The following is a 20,389-nucleotide window of genomic DNA, read 5'->3' as shown; positions in this document are numbered from 1 at the left end:
TTGCGAGTCGCAAAGACTCGCAATATCCGACTCGCAATTTTTTTGCTACCTACATCTGGCCCTAAATTCCAAGCTCCAGACCCACCAGGTTCCTCAACTGTTAAGATAGTCCCAGAAGTTACGACTGACTAGGTAGATCCATTTCTTCCACTGTTTGTCACACACGTGGTACATGTAATGTGAATGTCTCCTTGCTCATTGAGCTAGTTGGCCCTGTGTTTAGACTGGGGTCACCATTTGAATGCAATGGAAAGAGCTCTGAATGCACAAGTACGCGTGGACATTGAATAGGCCACTGGCTCAATGAACCTATGAACTTTGCAGGTGACTCTGCTAGCAGAATCTTGCTCAAAATGCGGAGGATAGAGATGGTTCAGATGAAACATAGTTCATGGAGCTCTCTGCAGGCAAGATGGGTCACTGAGTAAGGCCTTCTAACTTGTAGACTTTGTAAGCGATGAGTTCAAATGTCGTGAAGAACACCTCAGCTTTGATCCTCTTTAGGTTAATACACCAAATGCCATGGATTATGGCTCTAGTAACAACTGAGTTTAAACAGAAAGCACTACATTATGAAACATTTCATCTTTTTTGAGGATCCATATCTCATGGGCGGATGAACTCTGCTCTGGAGGAGGGGGGTGGCACATGGATAGAAAAGTTAATGAGCTCTCTGGCTATAGCGCTTCAAGTCACTGTTTGCGGAATTGTTCACTCACAATTCCACCAGTAAGCAAGATGGCGAGAGACCATATCAGCCTTATTGGCTCATTGGTGGATGTTAAAGATTGGAAGATGGCATGAAGTGAGGGAGGGGGTTTTATTTTGGGTAACATTGACAATCATGGGTTTTTGATAACTGTCTCTCAGATCTTTGTGACTCTTCAGATGAAGAAGGCAATTAGGTCCTCGAATAGTTTGTTAGAGGAAAAGAGCATGTGCATCAGGGTCTGTGGGGCAGCTAGTTTCAAAAAGCCTTCAAATTGGTTGGTTTTCAGATTGAGGCTTCCGCTACTCAGTTGGTAGTTTTCCTCTTTTGGGAACAGTTGAAGCTCTCTGTTAGAAATGGGTTCGGACACATTTAATCCCCCGTGAGTTTTTCACTTTTTCACCCACCCTCATTTTGGACTTTTGCCATGAGTGAGTCTCATTAAGTGAGGCTCACTCAATATAAGCTCTGTTAAAATGGATCAGGAACGATCACCTCCAGTGTCTGCCTTTTAAGCTAAGGTTTACTAATTTGCAGATCGGATCACAAACTCTAGTTTGGTTGCAGATGAACACAGGTACACATGTCTCTACAAGTGAATACAGGTTGAGCATGTGAGAATATGGTTTGACTGAGCCCGGAATCCGCGCACAAGTAGTGTGTTGCAAAGAAGATCCTTCATGGACTGGTGCTGATCAGGGCAGGCATTATGAGTGAAAATTAATAGTGTGAGTACGCAAATCTGTAGTGCTTCACTCTAGAATGAAAATGTTTCACTGTATTCTACAGTATGAGTGATTTCTACCCCAAATTATAGTTTCGCCACAGCTTTGCCTAGAGACTAGTTTGACACACCTATATAAGGCCTGGGGGGAACTCGCGGAGTTTCACTCCATCAAATTACTTGGAATTACATACAAAACTCTGCGAGATTCTACAGATTTCCGCAAGCAAATAGAATAGTGCATGTCGCACTGATTTTTAGCACCGGAAGCTTCTTCTGCGCTAGAAGTTCAGAGTGAACGGCACCACGAGGCCCCAGCGGATGCTGCTTGTTTCTGCTGCTCGAGGAGATTTTCTATTTGAGAAGCAGCTGCGACCTGCCCCAACCAGCGCATTGAGAAATCTTGCCGGGAAGTGTTCTAACACACGAAAATCTCGCTAGGGGACTCAAATTCTTGCCCGCCAGTTTAACGATGACTAGCTGTGTGTGAGATGAAAATCTCGCCACATGGCGGTTGGCAGAGTTTTGCCGGAACTCGGAGCTCCAAGCAGAGTGTGGAGTGGGGAAAACTCCGCTGTTAGAGCGGAATTTTTTTCCCACCCCTAACCTATATTATGGTAAATCAGAACCCAGAAGGCAGAGCTGAAAAAGGATGCATGTGGCAGAATGGATGTTAATTATTGCATATTTACACTCCTTGAGGCACTTCAACATTTATAATATTTCTGTGGCTCAGCTCCTGTTAGATTCCAGCCTTTGAATCACCCTGCTGAGTCAAATTAATTACTCTGTTGGCGAACAGGAGGGTCCAAGACCTTTCCCCAAAAAAAAAAATGATTCCAGGCAGTGTGCTCCCTCCTATCTTTTATGATTGGCCCCTCGTTGAGTTATTGGACATATGTTTTTACTACCCTTTCTGTGTATTTTAATGAGTGTATAGTTTTACTTTGTGCTTTTATGGCTTGAGAATAGCCTAATAAAGACTATTTTATTGGACTGGAAAGTTCAATGGAATGCACATGCACTCTGGAAGTGCTACTAAACCTGAGAAGACTGTGAGCAGCATTACCAGCACCCCCAAATCGAAAGTGTTACTCTCTAGTGAAGAAGGACAAATATCCTGAAATGTGTATCTAGAGCTACACAGCACTCGCTATACCAACAATGGTGAATAGTAAAGACTTTCAACTAAAGTGTTATCATGCACTGCATTTACCATAGCGCATCTGGGTACACTGTGTGCTGGTATGCCAGGTAATGTGCCTCTCCCCACTTATGGTACATATAGAAACCTGCAGTATGGGAGGAACTGCGGACAGGAAACAAATACAAGAGCTGGAACCAGCATTGAATGGAGCAGTGGCCAGAAACAGAAAGTAAAGGGGGCCAGAAGGCTACTCACTTCCAGCTGTTCTACTGGTACAGCGCACGTACTTCTCAGCTAGGCACCATGCAATCACGTTATTTATGGAGTTTTTGTGGAAATTGGCTGGGCGGGTGCCTGGTTGGACTTAGTGCCTGACAGAAGGTGCCATTTTAGAATGAGGTGCTGCACCAACAAAGAAGAATCACAAGAGTAGACTTGGAAAGTGAGACAGTTGGATGCTGCTCACCCCAACACTTAAGAAAAACAGAGGAGAAAGGTGCAGATCAACACAGAACAAATCAATAGGATTGCTTAGGTAGTGGTAACACGACCATCATACAAGAAAAGTAGAGCAAGCAAGCGAGGTCTTGAACAAAATGAGATCTCAAAGGAAGCCTGAGCTGCCCCAATTTTAAGGTCAGGTCCCCTCATAGGAAACTTTAAAGTCGCCATTTTAAAGGCAGGATTCTGTTTGCGATGCCTATCAGGAGCACAAAGCAGAACACAACAGCCATGTTAGAGTTGCAGTAATGCAAATAAAATACAAATACATACAAATGCAAGGACCGACAATAAATGTAGAGTAGAGGAAACAAAGGTACTCATATGAAAGAAACAAATTAAGTTGAGTTGAGACCACAGAGATGGTGAATGAAGCATGAAATCAGAAGAAACCAACAATAAAATATGAATCCCTGTTGTATTGGGATGAATATAGAACATAGAGTGTTAAAGGAGAATGTGGAAGGTTGGGAGATTCTGGGGTTGGAATGAGGGGCAAAATGTTCCCATAGCGGTTAGGTAGGAATTGGAGGAGGATTTACAAAAGTTGTGTGATCAGAATATTACTGACCCCATTGAGAGTTCAGAATGGTTATCTCCTGTGGTTTTGGCCAGGAAATCGAATGGTAAATTGAGAATGTGTATAGATTTGAGGGATCTCAATGAGAGGATTTGGGTGGATAGGCATCCCTTGCCAAACATTACAGAGATAGTGTCCACATTAAAAGGTGCGAAAGTATTTACGACTCTTGACCTGTTGTCAGCCTACCATCAAGTGGTACTGCACAAAGATTTACATCATTTAACATCAATTATTACTCCCAATGGAGCTTATAGATTTAAACACATGCCATTTGGATTGGCATTGGCCTCATGGGTATTCCAAAGGGTGATGGAGGCCATGTTCAAAGGAATTGATAAAGTAAGGTGATTCCAGGATGATAATTTAGTATGGGGTTCAAATGATGAAGAACATGATGAGACATTACTTAAAGTATTGATGGTTTTGAAAGACAAAGGAGTAACTTTGGAAGCAAGCAAATGTCATTTTGGAGTGGAAAGTGTGGAGTATGTGGGTCATAAGTTGGCAGAGAAGGGAGTAGAGCCAAAGGAGAGCCTGGTTAAAGCTATAATGAAGTTTCCGTCTCCTCAGAATAAGGATCAATTAAAATCTTTTTTGGGCCTTTTAGAATTCTATGCACGTTTCATTCCGAAATGTGCTGAACGGACCTCAGTTATGCAATCTTTATTGAAGAGTGGGGCCAAGTTCGATTGGACAAGGGAATCTGAAAAAGAGTTCAATTAAATGAAGTGTAGTGTTGCTGAAGCTTTGCCGTTAAAACTGTTTGATACGCAGGATCAGAGTATTGTTGTGACGGATGCCGGCCAATTTGGGTTGGGTGCTGTGTTGATGCAGTCCAGGAATGGTAGAGAGGAAGTGGTAGCGTTTGCGTCTCGATCTTTGAGAGGGGCTGAGTCAACATATTCGGTTATTGAGAGAAAAGCTTTGGCTTGTTGGTGGGGTGTGCACTACTTTAGAAAATATTTGCGGGGTACTGAGTTCATTTTGCGAATGGATCACAAACCATTGTTAAATTTGTTTTCAACTAAGGGAGCTTCCAAGGCAACTCCCAGAATTGCGAAGTGGCAGTATAGGCTGCAAGAGTTTCAATTTCGTATTGAATATATTCCAGGGGCAAAAAACGTTTTTGAGAATTGCTTGTCTCGCCTTCCGATGGCATCGGATGTAGAGAAGGGTGAGGATGATTTTTCAGTTGTGGCTTGTACCATGTTGTATGAAAAGGAATGTGTGTTGGAAGAGGAATGGAGGGATGCAGTATCAAAGGACAAAGTTTTTCAATCATTGTGTGGATGGTTGGAAGTTGGGTGGCCAAAGACTAGTGTTGATGATGAAGTAAAAGTCTACAAGGAAATTTTTCAGGAGTTGAGTCTAGTGGATGGAAATTTGAGATGAGCAAATGTATTGGTTGTACCTCAGGTTATGCGGGTAAAGGTGATGAAATTGGCACATGATGGACACATTGGAATGAGTGCAATGAAGAGAAGAATCAGGGATACATTTTGGTGGCCAGGCATGGACAGGGACATCGAGCATTGGGTTAGAGAATGTTTGTCTTGTGCGTTAAGCGATAAGTCACAGGTAACTGTTCCCAGTCCTGTGGAAGCAGTACCTGTGCCAAACAAGCCATGGTACAAGTTGGGGTTGGACATTATTAGACCAATGAATATGCTCAGTGACAACTGTAGATTTGGGATTGTGTAAGTGGACTACTTTTCTCGTTGGCCTGAGGTGATTTTTGTTAAGGTAGCCGACACCAGTGCTGTGATAATATTTTTACGCGATCTATTTATGAGAGAAGGCTCGCCTGGACAAATTGTCACTGATAATGGTGTACAATTCACCTCCAAAGAATTCAGGAACTTTATGTGTGAGTGGTGTGTGGAACATATTACTACTTCTCTGTATCATCCGAGGAGCAATGGCTTGGTAGAAAGATGTAACTGTGTGATAGAGGACAATATTCAGTTATCTTTAGTGAATGGGTTGAATTGGAAGAAGGAGGTGGGAGAGTTGGTCTGGGCTCTACGTACCACTCCCAATGTGACCACGGGGGTGTCGCCATTTGCGTTACTCAGGGGTAGGGAAGCTGTGAACAAACTGGTTCGCCCGTGGATGAGTGATGGGGCTGTGTCAGAAGATACAAAGAAGGAAGGAAGTGGCTTGGAGATAAAGGAAGGTGATTGGGTTCGAGTCAGGTTGCCAAGGATGGTTGTCAAGGGAAATTCCAAATTCTCATCCCCTAAAAAGCTGGTTTTTGTAAAAAGACGTGTGGTTAGATTGGATGATGGTAAATGGTGTAACAAAGAGAGGTTAGCTGTGCAACGCACAGAGGGGCTCATTCGAGAAGGCAATAAAGAGGGAAAAATGGAATGTGATAAAAGGGATAATACAAATGTGGATAGTAAATATGTGTTCAAAGGTTTGTGTGGCAAAAGGTCATCAAGGGAAAAAAAAACAGCATGGTTGCATGATTATGTGATGTAAATATATATATATATATGAATGTTTAGTTTGTCAAGCTAAAAAAAAATGTTTTTTCTGTTCGATACTAGGGTTTTGGTTTTTCCATGTTACGCTTATTTACCCTTAGTTGATTGCTATTTAATGCATGATCTGTCAATGTTGTTTTGTTTAAAAAGGGGAAGATGTTTTGTATTGGGATGAATATAGAACATAGAGTGTTAAAGGAGAATGTGGAAGGTTGGGAGATTCTGGGGTTGGAATGAGAGGCAGTTGCTTGTATCTTATGTGAATAAACCATTTCTTTGGAATACCTTCGTGTGTGGCATTTCTTCAATCCCACAAACACATGTCTAACATTTGAAAAGTGAGAAATAGAGACAGTCAGAAAACACAGTTTGGGGAACCAATGTCCCCCATCTACCACCCGCAATAAAGAATACATGAATTTAAAACAAGTAAAAATAAGGGTCACTAGAAGATAGAGTAACTTGAACAAATGCAGCAACTCAAAGATACATTTGCCATAGAGACATGCAGAAAATTCATCCTTTGGAGACCAGTAACCTGTGCACCACTAAAACACAAGAAATTAGAACTAAGTACAACAGAGGACGGGAAGGAGACTTAGGACCATATTTACAAATCCCATGCACCCCCGGAGTGTCACTTTTTTTGACTCTCCGGCGGCACAGAGTGCAGGCCCATGTTTTTGAGGCCAGGAAAAGCAACTTTGCTTGGCTTTTCATGATCTCATAGATATGGAGTAAGGCAAGCCAGCTCAAGTCTCTGTGTTGCCTTAATCTGCATCAGGCAGGCGTTCCATTGGTGTTGCGTGGGAAAACCCACTGCATGCATTTTCACACGCAACACCCATAGGTTTTGACGCATTACCAGATTTACAAGGCTATGTAAACTTGGGAAAACATCAAACCCGTATGCCTAGCCAGGGTAGGAGTATCAAGGAGAAATTATTTATTTATCTTCCCTTTTTCCTCTTTCTATGTGTGCTGCTTTCTGCAGCACACATGGAAAGAGGAATACCCCTTCGTGGATTGTTTATGTGAAGAAAGGGCCACCTTCCTGCACAAACACAATCCTGCATGCAATGTAGGCACCCTTGCACCATGGTGCAAGGGTGCCTGTGTTGGCGCAAGGCAGCCAAAAGGGCGCAGGAGGACAGAACAGAAATTCACTGTATTTCATAAATAGGGTGCATTTCTGTCCTTTGCCTGTGACACCTTTCTGCCCTATCCCAAGTCACTGTGTTGCGCTGCCATGCACCACTATTTTCTAATACCCCTCACCTAAGAGGATGCACCAGTACATCTGTTTGAAGCAACAACTGGTGACAGAGCACAGCAGCCTCAGTGACTGATATTTCATGTTTTGACACCATCAAAACACTGATAAAGTAAAGAATCCAGGGCATATTTATGAAATTTCACGTAAAGCAGCGCAGCACAGCAAGGGATGTTGCTGCATTGCGTGAAAGGGAAAGAGCAGAACTGCAACACATTTACAAAGATATGGCGCAGTTTGCTCCCTCCTAGCGCTGGGGCAATTGTTCCCTAGCGCCAATGCAGGCACACTAGAGGCATGATTCAAAGATGACTTCATTGTGCTCAGAACAGTGTTTGTGCATGAAAGGATATCTTCCTGAACAAAAAACTATTCTTAGAGGCATATTCCTCTTTGTATGTGTGCTTTAGTGCAGCACACATACAAAGAGGAGGTAACGCGGAGAAGTAAAGATACTTCTCTGCGTTACACCAGCCTCGTGCAGGCACACTATTTTGGAGCAAACCCATATTTACTGACTTTACTAAACATGGGTTAGCATCAAAATACGTGGGTGTTGGTGGATGCACGGGAATGCCCATGCCACACCTATGCAATGTCTCCCCAGCTCATCGCATGTCAACGCTATGCTTGGCAGCCATGCGCTGCCTTCCATTACTTTTTCTACAAAGCCATGCACATCGGGCTGTGTGTGGCTTTGTAAATCCTAAAATATATTCCGTGTCGGAGCTGTGCCAAAAAATGATGTAACTAAGCTCAAAACTTTGGTCCCAGTACATAGCAAACCAAGAAAGCATTATAGTTACTCAGTAACATATCATAGTCAATTGCTCGAGGATCTGCATAATATCACACTACACTGTAGTGAAGCCATGTTAGTGATGTGTGTAGGCCTGCCTTATGTGCCCTTTCACCTGGTAACTTTTCATTTTATTATTTTAAGAACTGTCACATTTGTGGTGATGTTTTATTTCCCTTTATCTCATTGTTCTTTCACTTAGGAAAGCATTTTATATAGCCTTAGAAACCGCCGTAGCGGGCTCTACCGGCTATTAAAGGCACGGCCTTTAATAAGGGAGAGGGCCTTTAATAGCCGGCAGAGCCCGCTACGGCGGGTTCTAAGGCTATTAGAACATTCTGCCATTATAGGGCAGAATGTTCTCATAAATAAAACAAAGGCTTCACGGAACCGGAGGGGATTAAAATCCCCTCAGGCTCCATGAGCCTTTGTTCACAGCTGTTGCTGTGAACAAAGAAGATTGGAATGTTGGCGTCTCCGGGCTTTTACCGGCCAGTAAAGGCCCGGAGAACTCCATTGTCTGCAATGGAGCCCCCAACATTCCAATGTTCTAATATAGCCTTAGAACCCGCCGTAGCGGGCTCTACCGGCTATTAAAGGCCCTTTCCCTTGTTAAATGCCCTCGCCTTCGGCTCGGGCATTTAACGCGGGAGCGGGCCTTTAATAGCCGGTAGAGCCCGCTACGGCGGGTTCTAAGGCTATTAGAACATTCTGCCACTCAGGGCAGAATGTTCTATGAAATAAAACAAATTGCTCATGGAGCCCGAGGGGATTAAAATCCCCTCGGGCTCCGTGAGGCTTTGTTCACAGCTGTTGCTGTGAACAAAGCGAACAGTGGAATGTTGGCGCTGCGGGCTTTTACCCGGAAAAAGAAAAAGCCCACAGCACTCCATTGTTTTCAATGGAGCCCCCAACGTTCGAAAGTTCTAATATTTCTTAGCATGGCATTCTTTCACTCTGTGCTTCATGCAAGGCTGCGACAAGATAGGGTTGCCAGCACAAAGTGGTACTCAGCGTCCCTAACATTTCACAGAAACATGCGTATTTTCACATGGGGGCACTTTTCTCAGCTCCCTAGCTGTTTTATGATAAAAACATCTCTCTGTATCCTGCATGTCAGATGGAGGTTCCAGCCAGATGACCACTTCTGCATGCAGTCTGACTTCGTTACAGCTGCTCGCTGAGACTACCGGTTCCCTGGCCTATAGGGATATGGTGTCTCAATAGACGACAGACTCCTTCAATTTTGCCTTACTCAGGTATGGGGGTGATGTCTTCCTGGGGCACTTGAAGGACGGATTTTGGCTCATCCTATTGTGCTCTAACATAGAACATTAGTGGAGTAGGTAGGAATCACACATCTTGTATAGTGACAGTATGGTGAGACTTTTCTTGTGTTTCACTTTACTTGTCACCACTCTGATTCTAGTATGTTTTATCATCCGAATTATTGCAGTTCATGTCATTTCATCTAGGACGCAGCTGATTCAATAAATCTTAGTGAACCATTTCTTGCTTCTGTTTGTCTTTGCATGTGTGAGGCAAATGTAATTGAGAGAAAAGGATGAGATCTGATCCACCACGATTTCCCTGAGAAGTCACAATGTCATGCGCCCGGCTGCCACAGATCACCCCTGCTCCTGGGCATAGGTGAGGCGCTGCCAGCTGGCCGGAACCGTATTATGCCAACAGTTGTCACACGGTGTGGGATCGAGCTCAGTTGCTCACAATTCAGGTGATGCTGCCACCCAAATCCAGCATCCTCGTGGGTACAATGAGAGCCAACGTGACAACACCATCATGCCAGAAGAGAGAGGATCTCAAGAGGGTGCTTTCTACATCAAAGTGCCCCCCAAGTCACACAGCCTCACACTCAGAGCTTGGGCCTCAAATGGAAGCTGTGATAAAAAACCTCTGGTTAGAACATCCTCACAAAGAAGACAAAAACACTCTGTGCGCATTTCAACTCCAAGCGAAGTGTGGACCAAGAATGCCACATTTTTAACTCAGTGGAATGGGAACCAGAAAAAACCTTAACAGCTTTTATTGCAAGACTAGAACATTTGGTACAACACTGGGCCCACAATACCTTCGCGAACGAAGATGCAATTCGACTACAAGTCATCCAAGGCTGTTTGTCATAAACTACAAGATGCAAACTTCTCAAGAAGTTACTTCCCCTAAAAGAAATTCTCAAGAGGGCCAAGGCAGGTGAGCTGGCCAAAGAAAATGCATCTCTCAGTAATACAGGAAAGAAGAGGATGAAAGAAGAGGTGTCTCATACACCATCAAGACAAGCACGTGCGACTGAGAGGGGAGCTAACAGGAGTGAGGTCAAAGTGACATCTCAAGAGGCACAGGTCAGTCAGAGATGAAGCAACACAGCATAACATGTGGACCACAATACTATAGTCCATCAACATGTATGACAGAAGAGGAGAGGAAAGCAGCGACCTGGACAACCATGGACAGGGCTTACCGGTCCCCAGCAACACATCACAATGCTGCTCATCATACAGGGTGTCGAGCCTCTCAGGCAACTCTGACGAAGAGCTGCACAGTGGTACAGTTTATGGGGGTGAAAAACGTGTGCAATGTGCTTTCGAATAATTATGCGTAATTATGACAAAAAGATATGAAATTATGCGTACTTATGCAAAATGCAAATCTGTCATTTTGCGCTATATTTTGGCATGAAATTATAATATTAAAATTATTATTGTATAGATGTGTACAGTGTATGGCTACAAGGAAACGTTTCCCAGCGCTAAGCTGCCATACGGAACCCATAGTCACATCACACCATGGTTACAACACCCAAGTTTTCAGCTTCCTATGGAATAGCGTTAGAGAATGACAGGCTCTCAATTCAGGAGGTAGGGAGTTCCATAGCTTTGGACCTAAAAAGAAGAGGGCATGGCCTCCTTGCCAAGCTTTCCTGATTTGGGGAATTGTACCAAAGTCCAAGTTACTGGACTGTAACACTGTGTTGGGTATATGTGGTGGCAGCAGAGAACTGAGATAGCTGGGGCCTGAGTAGGAAAGACACCTATGAACATAACAAAGTGCCTTAAATTGAACACAGCGTTCAGTTGGATGTTCTTGAAGCATACTAGCTGTTGGATAACATTTGGGGGATGTAATAAAAGTCTCGCTGCTGTGTTTTGCACAGTCTGGAGTCATCTGAGCAGCCTTTTTTTGACTCCCAAAGAGACAATATGGAGCTATCCAGAGCCTGGATTACAGTTTTTTGTGCAGAATAAGGGAGATACCCCCAAATGTTCTTAAGCCGTTGTAAAATGTCAAAACGTGTCAGCCACCTTAGTAATTTGATGACTCATGGATATGCTTTCATCAAGTCACACTCCCAGATTCTTGACTACGGGCACATGGGTTGGAACCGTACCCACAGCCACAGGCCACAACTGAGGGCCCCACAAGTGAGGATGATCGCCCACCAGTATCACTTCGGGCTTGTCCCCGTTTAACTTGAGGGAGTTGGTATTCATCCAAGTTGACACATCTGAGGCAGCTATTCATGGACCATCGGCTGTGATTCTCCTGAGATGACAGGGAGACATTAATCTGTGTGCCATCGGCATATGAAAGACGGGTGAGACCACAGTTCTCTACAATGTCCACCAGTGGTCTTATATACAAGTTAAACAGAGTTGGACTGAGAGTGGATCCTTGAGGGACCCTTGAAAGTAGAGGGTGTGGCTCAGAGTGATAATGATACGAGTGGACTTGGAAAACCCGATCTTGCAGGAAGGAGGCCAACCATGATAGGGCCGTATCTTTACCCCCTGGGCCTCTAGTCTTTGGAGTAAGGCATTGGGCTTGACTGTATCGGAAGCAGCAGTGAGATCCAAAATGGTCAGTGCCGCAGTGGTACCATTATCAAGCTCTTGCCTGAGATAACCTATCACAGCAAGCAGGGCTGACCACTGCTATGGCCTGCCCTGAAGCCTGATTGAGAATGGGGGAGCAAGCCATTAAGTTCTGTGCACCTCGTGAGCTGTTTGTTCACGTTCTTTTCCAGCACTTTAGATGGAATGGGTAGGAGAGATATTGGCCTATAGTTTGACCAAGTAAACGGGTCAAGATTGGGGTTTTTCAGTAAAGGCCTGACCATAGCATGTTTCCAGGCCTTCGAACAGTGTCTTCCAGAAGTGAAGCATTTAAGAGTTATGCAAGGAGGTCCATAGATTTGGCTTCAAGTTTACCCCATATTCAAGTTGGACAGTGTTCAAGGGGATTGCCGACAAGTCCCATCCATGTTGGATGAAGCTATCTGAGATGCTAGTGGGAGTTGTCCTCTGTTTTGATTTGGGAAAAGGTTTTCTCTCTTTAGTTTGTGTCTTTGGCAAAGATTTTCTTCTTTGTTCAGCCTCGGGTCTTGGATACTTAGGAACCATTGCAACATTTGCTCATGTTTGCTGCTGTGGGGTAAGCTTTGGTGGTCCCCCTGCTGGATATTATTTGTTAATGTTAGTTTGGTTCTTATGTTGTTCTCATCCAGATCCTGGGCAGTGATTTGGGAACCAACGAGAGCCCATTCTGGTGTAGGGTTTTTTGTCTGGAGTTTGGCTAATGGTGCCGGACAAAGATAAATGCAGACTTTCACAGATTTGATCCTTTTTGTTTTTGTTGCGTTCCTACCTGCTTTAAAAATGCGAAACTGGCATCACTCCAGGAAATTTTTTTCAGTTTTATTCAGTGCAAAATCATTGGCGTGAATTGGACGCGCACGTGTTCTTGCATCAAAACTATGATTCTCAGATTATTTTGCCCTCTTTCGGAGTCTTCGATGTTTGAAGTGTTAGATTTGAGTGCGGTGTTACACATCAGTTTCCCTCAGTTCTCTGCGTTGTGTTACCTGTCATTTGAGTAGCATGCTTCTACAATACATGTTGCGACTCAGCGATAGTCCCTCGTAGGTTGGTTGCAGGCCGGACAGTGCATGTCTTGTCTGATCAGTTGCATGGCAGATCCTTCAAGAGTGGTTGGAAGAGAATATGACTGATGGATAGACTTGCTGGAAAGAGGATCATGCCATGGGTAGGACCCCTAATGCTGCTTGGACAAGTGTTGATGGACGTTACATTTCGGGGCACTTGTGTTGAAAAGATGGCGAGAAGAAGCCACAGAAGTTGTTGTCCAACTTTATGAGCAGCTGGGTGTGGTTGGCATGAGGGGTGTGGGAAAGTCCTGAATCATCCAGGACAATAGGATCTGGAAGAGGGTGAAGAGGAGAAACTAGAGCTCTGGAGACAGAATAAGAGAGCTTTACAGTGAAAGGATGAACCTCTATGAGTTGAGAGTGCCCATGAAGAAAGGTGGCCAGCCAAAAGTGGTCTATTCCAGTGGGGGCTGCAGCCTCTCTTTGGCTCCAAGACAACCTCCTTGAATATATTACTGAAAGCCTCCCATGTCCAAGAATGTTGCATGGACTTCATCTAAAGCCTGAAGGAGGTCCTTCTGAACATCTCCAAAGGCAGCTTCTGCCCACCTTCTGAGAGCCACCTGGATTCACTCCATGTCCACAAAACACGTGTACCTTTACTACTGCCACGTAAGCTTCCACAAACACTCATTGACAGGTTGCAGGGTTACAAGACATTGGCTTGAATGATCCTGGCCCTGTGGCAATGTCACTAAACCATACTTACAGGCACCATTCCAAGCGCATCACTGGCTCTCGTGGATGCAGTCATCAAGTTTAAGATCCTGTGCATTGTTCATAGAACCTGCAGGGGTCACGCCCCCCCCCCCCAGCTAAAAACCAACCAAACATCTAGGTGTGCTATACAGTGGATTCAAACTGCAGAAACAAGGAGGCATATTTCTGGGGTCCAGAGCCCACGGTTCTGCAGTCACCTGAACCCAGAGGTGCCCGCAGCTGTGATCCAAAGCAAACTACACACGGGTCAGGAAACACCGAAAACCAAACTTATCAAACTCAGTCCCATTTATGGGCACTTGGCGCAGGGCGGTGCAGCCAGTCACCTTGCGCTGCCCTGCGCCAAAAGGAAAGGGCAGGAATGCGCCTTATCTATAGCGTACAGCGCATTTCAGTCCTTTCCCCCTGTGCTGGTGCACAATGTGCCGCCTAGGGCCAATGCAGGCACCCTTGCACCATGAGGCAAGGATGTCTACGTTGCATGTGTAGGAAGGAACATCTTCCTGCACAAAAACAATCCCGAGAGGCGTTTCCCTCGTCCTATGTGTGCTCAGAATGCAGAACATGTAGAAAGAGGGAAAAAGATGGAGAAATAAAGATATTTATCCTCGTTGCAGCTCCCCTGGGGAGGCGTAAGGTTGTGGCGCATCCCCAGGTTTACAGATTCTTGTAAATCTGTGGATGCGTCAAAATCCTCTGTGTTGCGTGGGAGCATCCACTGCAATGCCCATGGAACGCCTCCCTGGCGCAGAGTAAGGCAACGCAGAGACGTCCGCTGCCTTGCGTTACTCCATATCTATAAGGCCATTCAAAGCCACACAAAGTGAATTTGCGTGAACTCATAGATAGGTTTGGCAGCGCAAGGGGCTTGTAAATATGCACCCCAGTTACAATTGGACTTTGTGAAGAAAAGGGGTCCCAGCTGAAGAACATCGGAGAAGCTTCCCTCCAATCTTCACCCTCACTTTCATGAAGTGGACTTTTCTGAGAAGACTTTTAATGCTTTCAAGTGCCTGGAGGGCCTTGTAGCACTTTATAATATTTCAAACAAAGTAAATACATCTTTGTGTTGTAATGGCAATGGTGCTTTATGTACTAAGGCATGTAACAGAGAATTACGGAGAATTACGGAGAATGAGCCACATAATTTGGATTTTTACCACACAGGATAGATAGATAGATAGATAGATAGATAGATAGATAGATAGATAGATAGATAGATAGATAGATAGATAGATAGATAGATAGATAGATAGATAGATAGATTTGGTCCTCCATGTTGCATAATCCTAGCAGCCCTGACACGGGCTTTCTTTGTCATTGGGGGGTTCTGGCGACAACAAAATCCGACAGACAAGAGGTTTATAAGTGTCACCTCAACCACGAGACGCCAACATGTAACAATACAGCATGTTACTCATTACATATTTTTTTGTATTACATGATTTATTAATTGATTTTAGTACTCTTTAGAAAGACTTGGAAAGTTTCAACATCAACCTCAGTTTTATTTTTAGTTTTCATTGTTTGCCTGAAACGACAGATATGTTTTAAGGAATGTGTGCTTTTGTTTGGGAATAGATAATGTGCTAATATTTAAAATGTGTTTCCCTGCAACCAGGTGCATTAATATAAATTAAAATTTAAATGTAAAGCATCATTGTAAGGAAATAAAAACCATATTCTAAAATGTGTTTTCTTTTGTAGTACATTGAAACTATTAAGTACGTTTAACAAAACTGAAAATGGGAAAATAGCACGCAATGTGGGACAGTGTAATTAACTTTTTGCTGACGGGGATTTGCGTTCACAATGTTTATTTTTACACACTTGTGAGGATTCATTGGTACATGCTTACATCAAAAATTGGCCTGCAAGGATGAGCTTGTCGGCTGTACTGATTAATGCGGCAAAATAACTTTTTTTACCAGCGCTGAAAGAAAGAAGAAACGCTGTGTTAACTATCCATTTAACTTTTTTATTTGTCTGGGGAATCTAAATTTCCTACAAATGAAGTCAGTACTGTGAATAAAGGAAAATATACCAGTGTCCTAGCAAACATTCAATAGGTGTGCCTGACCTACTAACATCCTTAAACAAAGTCCAACTCCATGGATGTGCGTTCTTGCTTTTAGAAACATTTTTTCCTAGAACTGCTTTTGTTTCACGTTAAGGGTTTACCAGCTTCAAAAAAAGTGTGTAAGTCCTGAATACCAAAGTACTTACTGAGTACTGTCCTATTTGCAGCCCTGCGTCCTGTCCCATCTTGGATAAGCTCTGACTCTGTGGCCATAAGACGTCAGAGGAAGACGTCCCTTGGACCGCGCCCCCCTTATCTGTCTGGAACATGCGGCCACCGAGGGGCGCCCGGCAGTGCTCTGCGGAGGGGACTGGTAGATGGTCGGTGTCATCTCAGAGGAGTGGCGAGTCCTTTTAGCTCCTGGAAGCCTGTGAGGGCCCAACAAGGTGAGTCCAGAACAGCCTCTGTGCTGCTCCAATCTCTGTGCTCCCTGCTGGTTCAGGGCTCCTTGGGCATTCTGGGTAAAACACAGGGGTCCTCACTGCACGTGAGCCCCCCCGTATTCTGCAGCATCTCTGCGTATGGTGATGGTGGGTTTCTGCTAGTGGTTGGCAAACCACAGCCAGGATCAAGCCATAAGCTCTGGCTCGACTCGACGTCTTCTGGGAACCTCGAGCCCAAAACGAGCCAAGCTTTCATATGAGGCAATGTGGCCCAGTGGCTAGATTTGGCAACCAGAATCATAGGGTTCAGATCCTGACCCTGGCTGGACATCCCATGAATTATGGCCCTGTGCCGGAAATAAAACGAGTCCTGTAATCTGTCTGTTGTTAGGAGGCTTTTATGTCCGTGGGCAAGTGTCACTCTGTGTAAAACGAACTCAAATAAAATGTGAAGACTGCCTGTCACCTCTGCTCTAATCTCATCTTTCACGAGTTAAGGACAAAACATTCATCCTAGAAGTCAGAAGGATGTCCATCTCGCCTGGGGTTCCAGCTTCCCGGCTTGACGACACTGTGTGATCCTCGGCAAATAGCTTATTTCCCCAAGCGTCCTTTATGTTCATTATTACACATGAGAGCACCTTCAAATGCATGAGCTCAGGAAGTGCGCTTTATAATAAACCGTGCGTTTCATTAATCAGCCTCTAAAGTTGCTCCATCTATGATATAGGCGACATTAAAGGGACAGATGGCAACTGACTTGCCTCTTAGTTATCTAATAGCATTGTCATCTGGGCAGGGATGCTTCTCAGTGCATGTTTCAAAATTATACTTTTATTAAAGATTTTTCAAATAATCTAATGTACAAAGGAGAAACACACTCGAATTTTGAAGACACCTTGTTCTAATGTAATAATTGTTCCATGATTTCCAGGACATATTTTCAGGGCTCGGCTCCTGCGCGGGCTCTCAGAGCCACAGCACACCCGCGGCTCGGCCCTGGCTCGGCTCTCCGTGTTAATTTGTTGGCTCGGACACTTCTATTTTCTGCAGGCGCAGGGCGGATCCCCTGATTGATAATCTACTGACGTGGCACTAGTGAAAGATGACAAATTCTTGTGCATTCCCTGTTTTGTAGTGTCGGTCGTTCACATAGCACACTACACAAACTGGATGCTGCGTTGGCTTTCTAAAAGTAGGGTACCACCCAACAGAAGGGTACATACATGTACCTCAGGAAGATGAAAGGGTGAGTAGGCCCCACGGCACCCATACATGTGAAGTACAGGCTGCACACAGGTGTCTTATCCCTCTGGGCTAACTTTTTAGCTACTCGTTCTTTCCTGTCTCACGGTGCAAGGACTCTGGCTTCTGTCTCTAAAGCCCGCAACTGTCTCTTTGCTTCTTAGACTTTCGATTGTCACAAATTATTTCGCTGTCTCTTGCTGTCACCTCTCCGTAGTCCATCGGCTGTCTCTTGTTTGTCTCTCTGTGCCCGACTCCTGCTAGTTTTTATCAGTCTCTAGTTGTCGCTGTTTCCCTGTTGGGATCCTGAATGTCTCTTGTCCTTAGCCTGTCTCTTCGAGTCTCAGGACCTTTGCCTTCTGAATGTCTCTCCTTGCCCTGTCGCTGTCCTTGACACCGGGTGCCTGACTGCTTGTTATTCGTGTCTGTCTCTTACCCTGAAACCCCTGGCTGTCTCATGCTCTTGGCCAGTGTCTGGGTGTGTCTCTGCCCCCAACCAACCCACTGTGCCCACTTCTTGGACTTACTGTGGCTGTCTCTACCACCAATCGTGCCTTTTTCAAGCTGTCTCTGCCTGTCTTTAGGCCCCTGGACCCTCGATTCTCTTCACCTCCCTCTGTCTTTGCCCCTGAGGTGCCTGACCTTCTCCCTTCATGTGCCTGTCTCATCTGTGTCTGTCTTCGAGACTGTCCCTGTTCTGTTTCTGGCTGCACCGATAAGACTCCTTGCACTCTAATGGCGCGTCTCTGTCTGCCTAGCTGCCCATGGGGCTCCCGTCTCTTGTAGCCCGTCTGCATGTGGACGTCTCTCTGCTGCAAGCCTCCTGACGGTTTCTCATGACAGTTACTGCCTTCTGTCTAATGCACAGCCGCCGAGACTCCTTGTCGTCTCCTCTTCTCCTTCGAGACTCCTCGCTGTCTCTTCTTCTTGACTTGTCTCTTCCGCTGCCTCTGACCACAAGACTCTAGACTGTCTCTCCTCGATTCTTCGTATTTGAGTATATATGTCTCTGGCACTTCTAACTGTCTCTTGTTCTTGACTAATACTTGGCTTTCTCTGTGCCTCAGACTCCCGACGGTTTCTCTTATTCATGTTCTTTTCTGCATCTCTGCCCTGAGTCTCCACACTGTCTCTTGATCTTGACCTGTCTCCTTGTGTGTCTCGGCATGTGAAGCGCCAGGCAGTCTCTTTTTCTTCACTTGTCATTGGATTTGTCTTTGCCCCTGACTCTCTCAACTGTCTCCTGTTCGTGTCTCTGGCCATGTCTCAATCCCTAAGTCTTTAGGCTGTCTCTTGTTCTTGACTTGTCTCTGGCTGTGTTTCTCTGCCCCGAGACTCCTGACTGTCTCCTGCTCTCTTGTCCAGAGATGTCTCAATCCCTAAGTCTTTAGGCTGTCTCTTGTTCTTGACTTGTCTCTGGCTGTGTTTCTCTGCCCCAAGACTCCTGGCTGTCTCCTGTTCTTGTCTCTGGCCCTACGTTTTCAGGCTGTCTCTTGTTCTTGACTTGTCTCTGGCTGTGTTTCTCTGCCCCGAGACCCCCGACTGTCTCCTGCTCTTGTCCAAGGATGTAGACTGTCTCCTGCTCTTGTCCAAGGATGTCTCTATCCCTAAGTCTTCAGGCTGTCTCTTATTCTTGACTAGTCTCTGGCTGTGTTTCTCTGCCCCGAGACCCCTGACTGTCCCCTGCTCTTGTCCAAAGATGTCTATCCCTAAGCTTTCAGACTGTCTATTATTCTTGACTTGTCTATGGTTGTGTTTCTCTGCCCCGAGACCCCTGACTGTCCCCTGCTCTTGTACAAGGATGTCTCTATTCCTAAGCCTTCAGGCTGTCTCTTATTCTTGACTTGTCTCTGGTTGTGTTTCTCTGCCCCGAGACTCCTGACTGTCTCCTGTTCTTGTCCAAGGATGTCTCTATCCCTAAGCCTTCTGGCTGTCTCTTGTTCTTGACTTGTCTCTGGCTGTGTTTCTCTGCCCCGAGACTCCTGACTGTCTCCTGTTCTTGTCCAAGGATGTCTCTATCCCTAAGTCTTCAGGCTGTCTCTTGTTCTTGACTTGTCTCTGGCTGTGTTTCTCTGCCCCGAGACTCCTGATTGTCTCCTGCTTTTGTCCAAGGATGTCTATTTCCCTAAGCCTTTAGGCTGTCTCTTGTTCTTGACTTGTCTCTGGATGTGTTTCTCTGCCCCGAGACTCCTGACTGTCTCCTGCTCTTGTCCAAGGATGTCTATTTCCCTAAGCCTTTAGGTTGTTTCTTGTTCTTGACTTGTCTCTGGCTGTGTTTCTCTGCCCCGAGACTCCTGACTGTCTCATGTTCTTGTCCAATTATGTCTCTATCACTAAGCCTTCAGGCTGTCTCTTATTCTTGACTTGTCTCTGGCTGTGTTTCTCTGCCCGGAGACTCCTGACTGTCTCCTGCTCTTGTCCAAGGATGTCTCTATCCCTAAGCCTTCAGGCTGTCTCTTATTCTTGACTTGTCTCTGGCTGTGTTTCTCTGCCGAGACTCCTGACTGTCTCCTGCTCTCTTGTCCAGAGATGTCTCTATCCCTAAGTCTTCAGGCTGTCTTTTGTTCTTGACTTGTCTCTGGCTGTGTTTCTCTGCCCCGAGACTCCTGACTGTCTCATGTTCTTGTCCAATGATGTCTCTATCCCTAAGCCTTCAAGCCGTCTCTTGTTCTTGACTTGTCTCTGGCTGTGTTTCTCTGCCCCGAGACTCCTGACTGTCTCTTGCTTTTGTCCAAGGATGTCTCTATCCCTAAGCCTTCAGGCTGTCTGTTGT

General features: G+C 45.1%; 1 protein-coding gene across 1 annotated transcript in view; it reads left to right on the top strand.

The window, feature by feature from the left end:
- The first annotated feature begins 16,239 nt into the window (after positions 1-16,239).
- Positions 16,240-20,389, top strand: part of GP1BB (glycoprotein Ib platelet subunit beta) — a 41,485-nt gene continuing 37,335 nt past the window's right edge. The window contains exon 1 of the mRNA XM_069215310.1: positions 16,240-16,374. The gene's annotated coding sequence lies outside the window, so the exon portion shown is untranslated. The remainder of the gene's footprint in view (positions 16,375-20,389) is intronic.

Source organism: Pleurodeles waltl, chromosome 11 (assembly GCF_031143425.1).
Source record: "Pleurodeles waltl isolate 20211129_DDA chromosome 11, aPleWal1.hap1.20221129, whole genome shotgun sequence".
NCBI classification, from domain to species: Eukaryota; Metazoa; Chordata; class Amphibia; order Caudata; family Salamandridae; genus Pleurodeles; species Pleurodeles waltl.
This window is presented reverse-complemented; position numbering and strand designations above follow the sequence as displayed.